Below are 15,122 nucleotides of genomic sequence, written 5' to 3'. Positions count from 1 at the left end.
TGGTAGCAATAGTCGTAGAAGCAATAGGTGGTGAAACGACAACGATGCTACGATGAAGATCAAGGTGTCGCGCCGGTGACGATGGTGATCATGACGGTGCTTCGGAGATGGTGATCACAAGCACAAGATGATGATGGCCATATCATATCACTTATATTGATTGCATGTGATGTTTATCCTTTATGCATCTTATTTTGCTTTGATTGACAGTACATTATAAGATGATCTCTCACTAAATTTCAAGGTATAAGTGTTCTCCCTGAGTATGCACTGTTGCGAAAGTTCTTCGTGCTGAGACATCACGTGATGATCGGGTGTGATAGGCTCTACGTTCAAATACAACGGGTGCAAAACAGTTGCACACGCAGAATACTCAGGTTAAACTTGACGATCCTAGCACATACAGATATGGCCTCGGAACACTGAGACCGAAAGGTCGAGCGTGAATCATATAGTAGATATGATCAACATAGTGATGTTCACCATTGAAAACTACTCAATCTCACGTGATGATCGGACATGGTTTACTTGATTTGGATCACGTGATCACTTAGATGATTAGAGGGATGTCTATCTAAGTGGGAGTTCTAAAGTAATGCGATTAATTGAACTTAAATTTATCATGAACTTAGTACCTGATAGTATTTTTCTTGTCTATGTTTGTTGTAGATAGATGGCTCGTGCTGTTGTTCCGTTGAATTTTAATGCGTTCCTTGAAAAATCTAAGTGGGAGTTCTTAAGTAATACGATTAATTGAACTTAAATTTATCATGAACTTAGTACCTGATAGTATTTTTCTTGTCTATGTTTGTTGTAGATAGATGGCTCGTGCTGTTGTTCCGTTGAATTTTAATGCGTTCCTTGAGAAATCTAAGTTGAAAGATGATGGTAGCAATTACACGGACTGGGTCCGTAACTTGAGGATTATCCTCATTGCTGCACAGAAGAATTACATCCTGGAAGCACCGCTGGGTGCCAGGCCTGCTGCAGATGCAACTGACGACGTTAAGAATGTCTGGCAGAGCAAAGATGATGACTACTCGATAGTTCAATTTGCCATGCTTTACGGCTTAGAAGCGGGACTTCAACGACGTTTTGAACGTCATGGAGCATATGAGATGTTCCAGGAGTTGAAGTTAATATTTCAAGCAAATGCCCGGATTGAGAGATATGAAGTCTCCAATAAGTTCTATAGCTGCAAGATGAAAGAGAATAGTTATGTCAGTAAACATATACTCAAAATGTCTGGGTATAATAATCACTTGATTTAATTGGGAGTTAATCTTCCTGATGATAGTGTCATTGACAGAATCCTTCAATCACTGTCACCAAGCTACAAGAGCTTCGTGATGAACTATAATATGCAAGGGATGGACAATACTATTCCCAAGCTCTTCGCAATGCTAAAAGCTGCGGAGGTAGAAATCAAAAAGGAGCATCAAGTGTTGATGGTCAATAAGACCACCAGTTTCAAGAAAAAGGATAAAGGGAAGAAGAAGGGAAACTTCAAGAAGAACGGCAAACAAGTTGCTGCTCAAGAGAAGAAACCCAAATCTGGACCTAAGCGTGAGAGTGAGTGCTTCTACTGTAAGCAGACTGGTCACTGGAAGCGAAACTGCCCCAAGTATGTGGCGGATAAGAAGGATGGCAAGGTGAACAAAGGTATATGTGATATACATGTTATTGATGTGTACCTTACTAATGCTCGCAGTAGCACCTGGGTATTTGATACTGGTTCTGTTGCTAATATTTGCAACTCAAAACAGGGACTACGGATTAAGCGAAGATTGGCGAAGGACGAGGTGACGATGCGCGTGGGAAATGGTTCTAGAGTCGATGTGATCGTGGTCGGCGCGCTACCTCTACATCTACCTTCGGGATTAGTTTTAGACCTAAATAATTGTTATTTGGTGCCAGCGTTAAGCATGAACATTATATCTGGATCTTGTTTGATGCGAGACGGTTATTCATTTAAATCAGAGAATAATGGTTGTTCTATTTATATGAGTAATATCTTTTATGGTCATGCACCCTTGAAGTGTGGTCTGTTTTTATTAAATCTCGATAATAGTGATACACATATTCATAATGTTGAAGCCAAAAGATGTAGAGTTGATAATGATAGTGCAACTTATTTGTGGCACTGCCGTTTGGGTCATATTGGTGTAAAGCGCATGAAGACATTCCATACCGATGGACTTTTGAAATCACTTAATTATGAATCACTTGGTACTTGCGAACCGTGCCTCATGGGCGAGATGACTAAAACGCCATTCTCCGGAACTATGGAGCGAGCAACAGATTTGTTGGAAATCATACATACTGATGTATGTGGTCCAATGAACATTGAGGCTCGCGGTGGGTATCATTATTTTCTCACCTTCACAGATGATTTAAGCAGATATGGGTATATCTACTTAATGAAACATAAGTCTGAAATATTTGAAAAGTTTAAAGAATTTCAGAGTGAAGTGGAAAATCATTGTAACAAGAAAATAAAGTTTCTATGATCTGATCATGGAGGAGAATATTTGAGTTACAAGTTTGGTTTACATTTGAAACAATGCGGAATAGTTTCGCAACTCACGCCACCCGGAACACCACAACATAATGGTGTGTCCGAACGTCGTAATCGTACTTTACTGGATATGGTGCGATCTATGATGTCTCTTACTGATTTACCGCTATCGTTTTGAGTTATGCTTTAGAGACGGCCACATTCACGTTAAATATGGCACCATCAAAATCCGTTGAGACAACGCCTTATGAACCGTGGTTTGGCAAGAAACCAAAGTTGTCGTTTCTTAAAGTTTGGGGTTGCGATACTTATGTGAAGAAACTTCAACCAGATAAGCTCGAACCCAAATCGGAGAAATGTGTCTTCATAGGATACCCAAAGGAGACTATTGGGTATACCTTCTATCACAGATCTGAAGGCAAGACTTTTGTTGCCAAATTCGGATCCTTTCTAGAGAAGGAATTTCTCTCGAAAGAAGTGAGTGGGAAGAAAATAGAACTTGATGAGGTAACTATACCTGCTCCCTTATTGGAAAGTAGTTCATCACAGAAACCGGTTCCTGTGACAACTACACCAATTAGTGAGGAAGCTAATGATATTGATCATGAAACTTCAGATCAAGTTACTACCGAACCTCGTAGGTCAACCAGAGTAAGATCCGCACCAGAGCGGTACGATAATCCTATTCTAGAGGTCATGTTACTTGACCATGGCGAACCTATGAACTATGAGGAAGCGATGATGAGCCCAGATTCCGCAAAATGGCTTGAGGCCATGAAATCTGAGATGGGATCCATGTATGAAAACAAAGTATGGACTTTGGTTGACTTGCCCGATGATCGACAAGCCATCGAGAATAAATGGATCTTCAAGAAGAAGACTGACGCTGATGTTAATGTTACTGTCTACAAAGCTCGACTTGTTGCGAAAGGTTTTCGACAAGTTCAAGGGGTTGACTACGATGAGACATTCTCACCCGTAGCGATGCTTAAGTCTGTCCAAATCATGTTAGCAATTGCCGCATTTTATGATTATGAAATATGGCAAATGGATGTCAAAACTGCATTCCTGAATGGATTTCTAGAAGAAGAGTTGTATATGATACAACCTGAAGGTTTTGTCGATCCAAAAGGTGCTGACAAAGTGTGCAAGCTCCAGCGATCCATTTATAGACTGGTGCAAGCCTCTCGAAGTTGGAATAAACACTTTGATAGTGTGATCAAAGCATATGGTTTTATACAGACTTTTGGAGAAGCCTGTATTTACAAGAAAGTGAGTGGGAGCTCTGTAGCATTTCTGATATTATATGTAGATGACATATTGTTGATTGGAAATGATATAGAATTTCTGGATAGCATAAAAGGATACTTGAACAAAAGTTTTTTCAATTAAAGACCTCGGTGAAGCTGCTTACATATTAGGCATCAAGATCTATAGAGATAGATCAAGACGATTAATTGGACTTTCACAAAGCACATACCTTGATAAAGTTTTGAAAAAGTTCAAATTGGATCAAGCAAAGAAAGGGTTCTTGCCTATATTACAAGGTGTGAAGTTGAGTCAGACTCAATGTCCGACCACAGCAGAAGATAGAGAGAAAATGAAAGATGTTCCCTATGCTTCAGCCATAGGCTCTATCATGTATGCAATACTGTGTACCAGACCTGATGTATGCTTAGCAATAAGTTTAGCAGGGAGGTACCAAAGTAATTCAGGAGTGGATCACTGGACAGCGGTCAAGAATATCCTGAAATACCTAAAAAGGACTAAGGATATGTTTCTCGTTTATGGAGGTGACAAAGAGCTAGTCGTAAATGGTTACGTCAATGCAAGCTTTGACACTGATCCGGACGATTCTAAATCGCAAACCGGATACAAGTTTATATTGAACGGTGGAACTGTAAGTTGGTGCAGTTCTAAACAAAGCGTCGTGGCGGGATCTACATGCGAAGCAGAGTACATAGCTGCTTCGGAAGCAGCAAATGAAGGAGTCTGGATGAAGGAGTTCATATCAGATCTAGCTGTCATACCTAGTGCATCGGGACCAATGAAGATCTTCTGTGACAATACTGGTGCAATTGCTTTGACAAAGGAATCCAGATTTCACAAGAGGACTAAGCACATCAAGAGACGGTTCAATTCCATCCAGGACCAAGTCTAGGTGGGAGACATAGAGATTTGCAAGATACATACGGATATGAATGTTGCAGACCCGTTGACTAACCCTTTTCCACGAGCAAAACATGATCAGCACCAAGGCTCCATGGGTGTTAGAATCATTACTGTGTAATCTAGATTATTGAATCTAGTGCAAGTGGGAGACTAAAGGAAATATGCCCTGGAGGCAATAATAAATTTATTATTTATTTCCCTATATCATGATAAATGTTTATTATTCATGCTAGAATTGTATTAATCGGAAACGTAATACATGTGTAAATACATAGACAAACATAGTGTGATTAGTATGCCTCTACTTGACTAGCTCATTAATCAAAGATGGTTGTGTTTCCTGACCATAGACATGAGTTGTCATTTGATTAACGGGATCACATCATTAGGAGAATGATATGATTGACATGACCCATTCCGTTAGCTTAGCAATTGATCGTTAGTATGTTGCTATTGCTTTCTTCATAACTTATACATGTTCCTACAACTATGAGATTATGCAAATCACGTTTACCGGAGGAACACTTTGTGTGCTACCAAATGTCACAATGTAACTCGGTGATTATAAAGGAGCTCTACAGGTGTCTCCAAAGGTACATGTTGAGTTGGCGTATTTCGAGATTAGGTTTTGTCACTTCGATTGTTAGAGAGGTATATCTAGGCCCTCTCGGTAATGCACATCACTATAAGCCTTGCAAGAAATGTAGCTAATGAGTTAGTTACAGAATGATGCATTACATAACGAATAAAGAGACTTGCCAGTAACGAGATTGAACTAGGTATTGAGGTACCGACGATCGAATCTCGGGCAACTAACATACTGATGACAAAGGGAACGACGTATGTTGTTATGCGGTTTTGACCGATAAAGATCTTCATAGAATATGTAGGAGCCAATATGAGCATCCAGGTTCCACTATTGGTTATTGACCGGAGACGTGCCTCGGTCATGTCTACATAGTTCTCGAACCCATAGGGTCCGCATGCTTAAAGTTAGATGACAGTCATATTATGAGTTCATGTGTTTTGATGTACCGAAGATAGTTCGGAGTCCCGGATATGATCATGGACATGACGAGGAGTCTCGAAATGGTCGAGACATGAAGATTGATATATTGGACTACTATATTCGGACACCGGAATGGATCCGGGGGGTATCGGATATATACCGGAGTACCGGGGGTTACCGGAACCCACCGAGGGGGGGTTAATGGGCCTCATGGGCCCAAAGTGGAGAAGAGGAGGGGCGGCCAGGGCAGGCCGCGCGCCCCCTCCCCCTCTAGTCTAAATAGGACAAGGAGGGGGGGCTCCCCCCTTTCCTTCCTCCCCTCACTCCCTTCCTCCCCCCTCTCCTACTTGGACAAGGAAAGGAGGGAGTCCTACTCCCGGTGGGAGTAGGACTCCTCCTGGCGCGCCCCCTCCTGGCCGACCGCCCCCTCGCCCTTGCTCCTTTATATACGGGGGCAGGGGGGCACCTCTAGACACAACAACAATTGATCCTTGAGATCTATTAGCCGTGTGCGGTGCCCCCCTCCACTATATTCCACCTCGATAATATCGTAGCGGTGTTTAGTCGAAGCCCTGCGTCGGTAGAACATCATCATCGTCATCAAGCCGTCATGCTGACGGAACTCTCCCTCGACACTCGGCTGGATCAGAGTTCGAGGGACGTCATCAAGCTGAACATGTGCAAGAACTCGGAGGTGCCGTGTTTTCGGTGCTTGATCGGTCGGGCCGTGAAGACGTACGACTACATCAACCGTGTTGTTCTAACGCTTACGTTTTTGGTCTACGAGGGTATGTGGACAACACTCTCCCCTCTCATTGCTATGCATCACCATGATCTTGCGTGTGCGTAGGAATTTTTTTGAAATTACTACGTTCTCCAACAAAGACACCACCCATCATCGCCCACACCACAAAGCACCCACCACGGTAGGAAGATTAAAAACATAAGTCCTTTCACTCCTAACCCCACATTAGCGAGGAGTATGGGTCGGCGCCTCCACAGTAGGAGGCGCTCACGGTTGTGTCTCCTACCACTTGGTGAACAGGGGGAGACACTACCCCATGGCTACCGACGGCCGCCACTGAGCACGCTTGCACGACGCCATGCATGTGGCCTCAAGCACCGATCTGCCTGACGGGGGAGCCGCTCAGGAAAACATACTGCAGTCTTCGGGTGCATATATTGAAAATTAAAATGTCCGATCTTAGTGTGTTCTATGGCTGAAATCTTTGTCAAGTAAAAAATAATTTGTATCCTGAATCCCGCGTGTGTACTCCATTGTTTCATACAAAATATCCCTTATGTTAAAAACCGCGGTAATGTTAACGACGACACGTGTGATACGAAGCAACATGGACCAAACGCCTTCATTACCATCCATTTTGCCACGTCAAAACAGATGACATCAGCGAGAATCTCCTAATTAAAAAATCCAATCAAAATCCGTCTACAACATTAAATTCGTCTCGACGAGATCTTAAAACTAGATCCCATGTTGATATGTTTCGACAATTTATTTATTTTTGCCAAAAGTTGTCATGATGTTTACACTGTAGTTGTCATGGGGTTTACAGTAAAGTTGTCATTACATGTTTTATCTATTTTTTTTTCTTCTAGATTTAAAGCTACAATTGTATTTTTAACTACTTTTTACGGCAACTTTTATTAATTGACCATGTCAATTTTTAGTAAAGTGCATATATCATGGCAAATTTAAGTAATTCACCATGCCAATTTTAGTTTATGCTTCATGGCAAGTCTAGTTTCTTAATTCCCTGTTTTATAATATGTCAAAAATTACTTTTAAAGGTAGAAAAAAATAGCTGAAACATAGCATGGCAACTTCAGTGTAAACTCCATGGCAATTCATGTGCAATAGACATGTCAACTTTTAACCCCCAAAAAAGTCATCGAAACATATTGATATGAGATCTAATTTCGAAGATCTCGTCGCGATGGATTTAATAGTGAAAACGGATCTTCAATCGGATTTTTCACTGAAGAGATTAAATATTTTAAAAATGTAAATTCAAAAAGATTCCCACATGCATGCATGGCGTGATGTGGCGCAATCTATGTGTTATAAGATATGTGGGAGGATGTTGCTCCCACCGCACGTGAGGGTATTATTAGCGTCCAAAGTCAAAAGGTAGTAATTTTAACTGAAGAGGAAAAAAATTCGCATGCATGGAGAATAAGGCACACGAAGCATACGACTCAACAGAAAGGATGAAAATCCCAAAGCACTCACATTTGTTTCTGTGTAATATTAGCGCTCCCAGCTAATTTATAAAAAAAGCAGAGCCCGAGCGAGGTTTGCCCTACCTCAGTGCAGCTTTGGCCGGCTTGTGTGTTCTTTTTTCTCATTTTTGGTTTCTTATTTACTATTTCAAAAAAGTGATTACTTTCATCAGAAAAAACATTGATATTTATATCATAGAGTATTTTCTAACAATTATGAACATTTATTAAAATTAGGGAACACATTTTAAATCATTAAAAATTAATAAAAATTCAAGAGCATTTTTAAATTAATCAATTCTAATATTCCTGAATAATCTAGAAAGCTCTTTTTTTCTAAGAGAAAACGGGGAAAACTGTAATCAGGGCGGGAACTGCGCCTCGCGGTTCAAGTGAACTTCGTGTGTTGTATTTGCTTGCCAATATGTCCCAATGTTTTCTTTAACTATTTGTCCCATGATTGACATATAAGTTCTCAACGCAAGAGGCTGGATGCACTTAGTCTACTCATAGTGAGAAGTATCATATACTCGTATCATGCATATAATTCTATTTTATGATACTACCTTCATAGTGCACGATATAATAAAATAGTATCATGGATAGTTTTATTTATTGCCATGCATGACACAAAGTGGCATATGATTTTATTATGATACAGTATCTAGTACCTATGTTACTCTAACCTTCTTTTTCTTCTTTAATTCTTTGCTACATCAGCATGTTTGCTATTTTCAAGTGCATGATACCGGCTAAGTTATCACCACTATGGTCAGCCTTACCGACTACTGGCCGTTTCCTATTTGATGCTTGTCGCGTCCAACTTTCGCATAGAGCACTCCAGGCAATGATTCAAATTGGATCGGTCCACACTTGGTCGCACAGAGTAACAGTTTGGAAAACCTTCCAGAAGGTTTTTTTTTGTTTTATCTTTTATCCATTTTCTCATTTTATCTCAAAAAGAAAAAATTAGAAAAAAAATAGATTTTCCTGAATATTTAAAAGCAAAGCTATCTCAATTTTCAAAAAAAATTCTAGTCTAAAAACCGTAAAAAAAATTCAAAGGATGTTCACATTGTAATAATTATTACTCCCTCTATTCCTAAATATAAGTCTTTGTAGAGGTCCTACAAGATGGACTACATACGGAGCAAAATGAATGAATCTAAACTTGAAATGCATCTATATACATCTGTATGTGGTTTATAGTGGAATCTCTACAAAGACTTATATTTAGGAACGGAGGGAGTACATGTTTTTAGCAATACCTCTTCTGTGTAAAGACATAATTTGAGATTCCACTTTGACCATGAGTAAAACCACCTATATTTTTAGGAGATTGCAGGGAAATCTTCATGTGGACTTTTTTGTGTGTATCTAGTAAACCATGAGACACATACGAAGTAGGGTATGGGTTTCTCGTCCCCGCGTCTCTCCTCCAAGGAAAGACGGCTAGGGTTTCTGCCTTTTGTCGGTGGCGCCGTCAATCTATCACGCCTCATGTGGCCTTAGGGCCATGGGTGTGTAGTGGATCATAGCCCTTGCTGGCGGGAGGGCTCCGTTCTTAGATGCTTCTTTAAGTTTTGTTAGGGTTTGTGTCCTATTCAAGAAGACGAGACGGCGGCGACTTCTTGAAGATGGAATAAGGTTCTCCCCGCCTAGGCCGCATTCCGGTCATTGCGTCTAGCATCGCCGGAGGGCGTATAAAGGTGTGTCTTCAGCGGATCTCGCGAGATCCGATTGGTGGTTGTTTTTGGTGGATCTGTGCGGATCCGGTCTTTGTTAGTCTTTGTTCATGTGTCTTCAGGTTGGATCATTTAGATCTAAGCTTCTCTTCATCGGCGGCGGTTGCTATGCTGGTGTGTTGGTCCTATGGGGCATTAGCACGACGACTTCCTGACTGCCTACTATAACAAGTTGTGCCGGCTCAGGCGAGGGAGGACCGATGACGGCGGCGCGCCTTCGGCTCGCTTCATTGTTTATAGTCGTCTCTAGGTGGTCTACGAAACTGGATGTATTTTTTCATCTGGTGTTCGTTGTACTGTCATGATTGAAGATAAGTAGATTGGAAGTTTCTCGTAAAAAAAAATAAACCATGAGACAAGTGGTTTTGGGCCTACTCTACTACTCTTGGGATAAATTGTTTTGGAGATAACTAGCGAAGGTTCCTAACTTGGTTGTTTGGCTAGATTACTAGATTCGAAGCCGCTACATACTGCTAGTTGATTATCCTTGGCATATGTAATTAAGTGTGCATTAATTAGTTCATTTGTTCGAGGAATCCCTCTATTCCATGTTTGATCAGCTTGCTTGCATGTGCTTTCATGTGTCGGTGAAGTCAAACCATGCATATTTCGTCGCAAATCAAATATGCATGCATACATTTCGCCAAAAAAAATATGCATGCATACAACGTACTAGACATAGTAAATTGGTTAGCTTGTTAAGCAAAGTAGGTCTGTCTAGCTCATCATTTCGATGCATCCAGGATCCAGCTGCTTCACGTTGTGGTAACGTGAGGGTCTTTTTTTTTTTAAAAAAAAGAGAGGACTCTCCGGCCTCTGCATCAGAACGATGCATACGGCCACACGTGAGGGTCTTCATGGATCGTCTAGATTATGATTGAGTTGCCTAGCACGTTTGTCCAAGTATTCTCAAAAGTATGGCTAGCCTAGCAAGCTAGCCATGCTAGGGCTCTCTTTGATTCAAACTGCCTGAAAAGGATTCATCCAAATGACTGTATTTCAGGTATGAACAATGTACTGCATGCCTGTGCCCGCTAAGAAAATCTCTTCTTCTTTGGATCATGACCCATAAGTTGGCCAAGTCAAGGAACCTGAATGCTCGCGAACAAAACTAGTTTCTGGTCGATCAATCACGTTAACCGAACATGGCATGGCGTTGATTACTCCGATCAATAGATGGAGTATCCAGCTAGAATCTTTGATTCCAAGCACAGTTGCTAGTACATTAATTGGTAAGCACTTACTATTTGGCTGTAGATCAAATGTAGATTAGCGTGCACTTAGTTCGAGGAATCCCGCATTCCAATGATTGATCAACGTGCTTTCGTTGGAGGTGCCCCATGTTACGGACGTCAGAGCAGCTGGGATGCTCGTGAGCAACTAATTAAGCTAGCTGTATTTCATCCAAAGGATGCATCACGTTAGCCAGATTCCTCTGATCGATCCGCAGAGTAGCTTCTTCATTAAGACCTCGATCCATGCAAGTCTTTGATCCACACGGCCGGGCTGGGCTGGACACTATATCCGATTTCAGATTAAACTTGCCTCTTTGTCTAGCAATATTCCATCCTCTTTGAATCACATTGTGAGGTTAATCGAACTCTGATATCCATTATGTAAAACCTACATGTCCTTTTTATGAGGCTGGACACAAGTACGTAAATGCTTTTGAGCAAGCACACATTGTATTTTTATGGAGCTGAAAACCGCCATGTGACGAAAATATTCCGACATTCGAAGAAAGCTGAGAGAAACTTTCATTAATTTGTGGTGGACAAGTGCATAATCTATTCTAGTCTAGATCTAGGGTGCGTAGTGGAGGAGGCATCTTGTTACACGTCAGAACAAACTACTTAATCTCAAGTGGTAGAAGAAGAGTTTGTTTGTTATTTTGTCAGAACAGTTTTATGTAATCGAGGGGACTCAAGTAGTACTTACAGCATCTCCAGCCGCGTCTCCAACAAGGCCCCTCAGGCGACTTTTCGGCCGTCGACGCCAAAAAATTGGCTCAGTCGCGCCCCCAGGGGCCCATTTTTTGCCGGCTCGGACCGAAATTGGCGTCGGTGGACTCAACCCGAACCCGGCGCGCTGGGGGGCGCACGGGGGCGCCGGGCGAACCGTTTTTGACGCGAAAGCGCCGTGGGCCAGCCGCGTCGTGGGGCAGCCGCGTCAGCGACACCGCCCGCCTCGTCTTCCCGACGCCTCGGTTTCCCGCGGGGAATCAATGGCAAGGTTGCCGCCGGTCAGCTTTGCCATTGATTCCTCACGGGCGGCGCGTCACAGTGCGGCGCGCCGACGCGCGTCGACGCCTCCCCTCCCTCGGACGCGTACACACGGACGCGACACAGCTATATATGGTCTCGCCCGCCTGCGTTGGAGTGCCACCCCAGCCCTCCCTCTCCCGCTGATCTCTTCTCCCCAGCCACTCCCTCTCCCCGATGGCCGAGCGTTTCCCCGGAGACGAGGCGGCGGCCAACGGCTTCGGCCGCCGTTTGCTCCGCGAACAGGAGTCCTGGCTCCTGTTTCGGGCGAACATCCCGGCGCCGTCGGACATACGCGCCGGGCCGACGGGCTGGAGGCTCAGCAATGGGGAAGTGTCCATTCCCCCGTTGCCCGACGCAGTCACCAAGCCATCGTACTTCGCCGACGAGGTCGAGATCGCGCGCGCCTCTCTCACCGACGCCGAGCGCTCCCTTCCCCAATACGCCGCCGACAACAACGCAGCTTGGGCGGCGTACTTCGAGCGCCGCCAGCAGCAGCGGCTGGCGTCCACCAACGGGGCGCCGATGGTCGGCGGCACCAAGAACAGCGAGGGGCACCACCTCTGGTAGGGCGTCCCCGGCCGCACCCTCGACAGCGTGCTGACGCACCTCGAGGGCGGCAACAACCCACCGTTGCCGTACCCCCCGGCGAGGACGGCCGCCCCGACGCACCGCCAACGCGACGGGCAATGGGCGCCAAGGAGGTTCGGCTCCTCCTCCTCCTCTTCCTCGTCGTGTCCTTCCTCCCAATCCTCCGGCATTCCATTGCTGCTCGGCGTCAAGATCGAGCCCGCGGCGGAGACGCCGCTCGGCCGGCGTACACGCAGCGCCGACATCGTCATCAGCGAGGGCGGCCGGCGCTCCTCCTCGTCGGCTCCTCCCCCGCGCTTCGTCAAGCCGAAGACGGAGCCGGGTCTCGCGCCGGTGAAGACGGAGCCGGGGCTGGCTCCGGAGAAGACGGAGCCGGAGCTGCTGGCGCCGGTGAAGGCGGAGCACGGCGAGGTCGAGCTCGACGACGGCACGGCCCTTGAATGGGCACACCAAAACTCGCTGAAGATGGCGAGGGAGCGCCAGCGCGCCGCCCTACAGCGCTTCACGCGCCGCCGAGGCCGCGGCGAAGGCGCCGTCGTCATCATCGACGACAGCGACGACGACGACGACGCGCCGCCGCCGCCGCCACCAGCCGGGGAGGGGTCCAGCAGGGGCGCCCGAGTCAAGGAGGAGAAGGCCGACGATGGTGGCGACGACGGCGACTTCTCGGCCTTCAGCAAGTTTTTTTTTGACTAGTTTTTATATGTAATGGCGTGTTTTAGCCCAAGTTTGCGAATATAAAAGTTCAAATTTACCAAAAATTGGCGTGTTTCAGCCTAAATTTGTCTAAAAAAATTTCACACGCCTGGGGGCGGCGGCTGGGGGCCAACTCGCCTCCAGACCCACTTTTTGCGCCGGGTCACCCTCAGACGGCGATTTTAGGCGCCCCCTGAGGGGCCAAGGGCTGGAAATGCTCTTAGTTGGCTGTAGACTACTGCATTCGATCCGATCGGGCCATTAATCAAATTAATGATGGATCCCAAGTCTTCTCAGAGAGTTAGGTCTAGCAAAGTCCTAGGTTAACAATGTGTGTCAGGCTGGCTGACATTATGACTTATCAGATTATTATGGGTGCACACAACACTGGTTGGAGACTTGGGGGGCACATTGATGACTATGTCGCGCTAAACCAAAGGATTGACCTCAGCTCAGCATGTGAGAGTTCTCGTCGAGTTAACTGCCTGGTTAATTAGCCTCCGATCCGTCAATGGCTTTTTGACATGGTCAAGACAACGCCTTTTACAGCTAGCTAAGGGTATGTCCAATACAGAACCTTAAACGGCCCACAATCGTCCAGACTGCTCCCAACCCGTCCTGCATTGGTCGACGTATTGGTTCAGCTTAATGTTTTCTCGTAAATCGGAAGCAAATTAGGAAATGGGGGCTTTGTGGGAGTCCAAACAACAGCCATGTAGGACTCCAGCATCCCGGCCCATAGAAAACCACAGCTAAACCATGTGTTTCCCCCGGTTTTCCTTTCTTGGTGTCTGCTTCTTCCCTCGCCGACACCGTTGTTGTACCAGCCGGCATCCCAACAAGCCCTTGCCAAACATCCGCGAGCTCTGCCGCTTACCGAAAAAGGCTTCAAGCCCTTTTATAATTAAAGCAACACAATCAAACTTGAGGAGATCCTCTTGCAATGCAAATCAAGAAAAATACATGAATACAAGAGCGCCCACACCCTACCATAGAGCAACCTAGATTACCGACAAGGAAGAAGACTCGCCGCCAAGAGAAACTTCTGGACCGCATATCGCTGCTCGCAGCAAGTTGCCGCAGGAGAGGACCCCCTGCCCTCCCGCTCTGGATCTTGGAGCACGGCCCTACCTACAGATAACAAGGACCGCGAGTGGAACCAACGAAGACCCGTGTAAAAGAATAGGAGGCGAGTGGATCAGCCCATACCAACGCTTAGGGAGCTCCAAGGCAGGATTTGAAAATGTCTGCCGATCACGACGTGACACGTCGGAGACAACCTGGGCTCCATGATGGCACTCCTAGGAGAGAAACGACACAACGTGTCACCGCCGCCAAGACCAAACAAACAGTCAAGGGTTTTCACCCAAAACCCTAGCCTAGAGAGATGGGTCACATCAATGACCCCAAGAGGGAAGCGACACCCACATGTATCGTCGCCGCCATTGCCATATCACATCGCTTTCACCAGCAACCACTTAACCGTGCCACACGGATGGATCCCGAGCACCCGCCCACGTTGACATGCCATCATCGAACCGGACCACCAGGGCACGATCCGGGAATCACCATTGCCAAGGCACCACTGAAACTAGGATCCTCCCAAGATACATCCTTCGCCTCCCACGCCACCAAAAAATGCATCCATCACCGCCGTCGCCCGTCGGGACGCCTGCTGAAGCCAAAATGACGATCCTCCACCAGGGGCCGCCACACCGGCGTCCAAGGGATCCCTAGCACCGTTACTGCCGCCGGTCAACATGGATGTCACCATTAGAGATGACCCACCATGGCTCTCGCTGGCATCCCCCACAAGCCACCAACGGTAAGAGGCACAGGCCGCCAGCCAGCAACGGAAGCACCATCCCACGGATGGAATATGGTAGCCA

This window comes from Triticum aestivum, chromosome 3B (assembly GCF_018294505.1).
Source record: "Triticum aestivum cultivar Chinese Spring chromosome 3B, IWGSC CS RefSeq v2.1, whole genome shotgun sequence".
Taxonomy (NCBI): domain Eukaryota; kingdom Viridiplantae; phylum Streptophyta; class Magnoliopsida; order Poales; family Poaceae; genus Triticum; species Triticum aestivum.
Note: the sequence above shows the minus strand (reverse complement) of the source record.